At 52.4% G+C, this 3,149-nt stretch overlaps 1 pseudogene; it reads left to right on the top strand.

The window, feature by feature from the left end:
• The first annotated feature begins 1,734 nt into the window (after positions 1-1,734).
• Positions 1,735-2,671, top strand: LOC117096536 (annotated as a pseudogene).
• The last annotated feature ends 478 nt before the right edge of the window (positions 2,672-3,149 follow it).

Here is a 3,149-nt window from a genome sequence, read left to right as displayed (position 1 = left end):
TCCCCTGCCACAGCTCGGGAGCATTTTCCAGCACAGACAGCTCGGATTGCCTGGAAGGTGCAGTGTGCACCAGGGATGATTACAGCTGGCCTGTGGGCCCTTGTTAAACTTGTAATTTCATAAGTCCCAGGTAGCCCTAGAAGCTTGCTCCAGGCCAAAACTTGGCAAACGCGGTGCTGCCTGGGGGTGGTATTTTCTGTGCGGTGGTTTCACTGTCAGAACAAGTTAAATTGGCTGTTTGGAGGCCAGTGATGAATTTTGGGGCCTGCAGGTTGTCATTCGGCAGTGGGGTCTCTGTAGGAGTCAAAAGTGTGTGTTCAGTAGGAACAGCGCTGGAAGCCACAGATTCCTGTGCTGTTGGCGTAATTACATCATGGAGAGCTCATCCAAAAATTAGGAATTTTGCCAGGGACTACAGCCAGTCCTCCCTGTGGAAGTCTGGGTAACAGGCATGGTGGCCTTGACAGGATGCAACAGACTTTAATGGCCACCCAAAAGACTCCCAGGCCCAAAAGACTCCCAGGGCAGCTCCCAGAGACCGGTCAGCTGCACGTTACAGGAAGGTTCTGGGGAATTTCTCCCTGGCATCATCAGCTTGCAGGCCTCCCGTGGGCCTGTGAGCTCTGTAAGGGTGTGGTTGGGACTGGGAACACAGCAGGGGATGGAGCAAGTGGTTCAGTTCCCTGCCTTCCGAGAGCTGGTGATCCCACAGCTGAGTATCCCTTAGGGGTGCTCCTCAGGTCAGGTGATGGCAGAGGCTGCCCTAGGAAGTGACTCTGAGGCTGAGGTGGAAAGCTGGAGAGATCCACCGAGCAACAGGCTAGGGAGGTGCAGAGACCAGAACACACCCAGGGTAGTCAGTATGTGGTGAGGAAGAGAGCTGAGAACTTTGGCTGGCACTGCTCTGCCACTGTGGTGGAGCCCAGTGAGGCACCAGTGGCCCTGGCTGACATCTAGTCCATGTATGTGTACCAAGGGCACTGATCCTGAACAGCTCAGTGGCTTCATCCTGCCAGTGAGATACAGATAGGGTCTTGCCAGTGACATAGAGGTAGAAAAAAAAGTCGGATCCAGAGTTAGCCCGTGTGTGGAGGTGTCTTACAAGAGTCATAAAGGTTGACAGTGATGAGAAAGGAGATGACTGATAAATGCCAATCGGGATGAACCTAGGGGCTCTATAAAATGATCAGACTAAATTGGCTTGAAGATAAACAGTGATATTTAGAGACAATGCTGCTATAAAAATGTCCACTCACTGGGAAGATACTAACTTCTAAATTTTTATGTACCTAATAAAATGAACTCAAAACATATCTATAGAAAGCACAGACTGGGCTGGGCGCGGTGACTCACGCCTGTAATCCCAGCACTTTGAGAGGCTGAGGCGGGCGGATCACGAGGTCAGCAGATCTAGACCATCCTGGCTAACATGGTGAAACCCCGTCTCTACTAAAAAAATACAAAAAAATCAGCCAGGTATGGTGGCAGGTGCCTGTAGTCCCAGTTGCTGGGGAGGCTGAGGCAGGAGAATGGCGTGAACCTGGGAGGCGGAGTTTGCAGTGAGCTGAGATTGCACCGCTGCACTCCAGCGTGGGCGACAGAGCGAGACTCCGTCTCAAAAAAAAACACAGACTGACCTTAAACATTCCAGAGGAATTGCTAACATTCATAATGAAAAGGTTGTCAATGAAAATTACACATCAGGTTCCTGTCCTGCCTCTGCACTTGCCAGCCATGAGCTCCACACAGCTCAACAAGGGCCCATTGTACAGACCCTCGGCCGAGGTCAAGAAGCATCTCTTGTCCAAATGATAACCTGGAGAAGGAGGCAGAGCTCCACAGATCGATGGAGGGACTCACCAGCCTCTCCATCAGCCTTGACTTCCAGAAAGGCCTGAAGGACAGGATGGTCTTACGCACACTCATGAACAAGCTACAGCCGGGCTCAGTCCCCAAGACCAACTGCTCCATGCAGAACTGGCACCGGTTAGAAAACCTCTCCAACTTCTTGAAGGCCATGGTCAGCTACGGATGAGTCCTGTGGACCTGTTTGAGGCCAGCAACATGTTTGAGAGTGGAAGCATGAGGCAGCTACAAGTGACTTCTCTTCTTGCCCTGGTGGGGAAGGCCAAGACTAAAGGGCTGCAGAGTAGGGTGGACACTGGCGTCAAGTACTGGGAGAAGCAGGAGTGGAACTTGGACAACGCCACCATGAACGCCGGCCAGTGTGTCATCAGGCTGCAGATGGGCACCAACAAATGGGCCGGCCAGCCGGGTATGACTGCATACAGCACAAGGCAGCACCTCTACGACCCCAAGAACCACACCCTGCCCCCCATGGACCGATCACTCGACCATCAGCCCCCAGATGGGTACACACAAGTGTGTCAGCCCGGTGGGCATGATAGCTCCCAGGACGTGGTGGCACATCTGTGACACAAAGCTGTGAACCTACAAGTGTGACAACTTTTTCATGTGCCTGCATATGGGGTACATGCAGGGTGTCAACCAGAACGGTCAGGTCTCCAGCCTGGGCTGGCAGATACACGACCCCAAGTACTGTCCTCAAGGCACAGTGGTCGACAGGGCTCCCTTGTGTGCTGGCAACTGCCTGGGTCCAGGGGAGGTTCCTGAATATCTTCCTTACTACCAGGAGGAAGCTGGCTGCTGAGGCTACCAGCACATTTTCTCCCCACATCATCTCCCTGTCTGGGTTTTTAAAAATTTTTCTGTGTTTTCATCGTTTTTTTTTTTTCTTAACCTGTTCAGTGTTGTCAATCAACTAAGGGTCTGTGAGTGGCAGCATGGGATCAGGTAGCAGGGCTTTTTTCTCCTATGTCTTGGTCCTTCGCAGGACTGAGCCACTAGGCTGTGGGGGAAGGGGTCAAGGTGGTATCCTGGTATGTGTAGGGTGAGGGTCCCTGCTGGCACGTGCAGGCTGTGGGCCGAGCTGTGCTGGGGAGAAGAGACCTGGACTTGGAGGGAACTGGTTCCCAAAGGTTTCTGCTTGCCTCACCTTTTCCCCCTTTTGTCAGCTGATCCGTTTGCGGTTTCTGTACTTGCAAAAGTTTCAGGAAGTATTAACAAAAGAAAAATACATTTTTTTTCCCCCAAGGAATGGGGCGGGGACAGTGGAGAGGGTGCTGGGA

This window comes from Trachypithecus francoisi, unplaced genomic scaffold, assembly GCF_009764315.1.
Source record: "Trachypithecus francoisi isolate TF-2019V2 unplaced genomic scaffold, Tfra_2.0 Lachesis_group14, whole genome shotgun sequence".
NCBI lineage: Eukaryota > Metazoa > Chordata > Mammalia > Primates > Cercopithecidae > Trachypithecus > Trachypithecus francoisi.
This window is presented reverse-complemented; position numbering and strand designations above follow the sequence as displayed.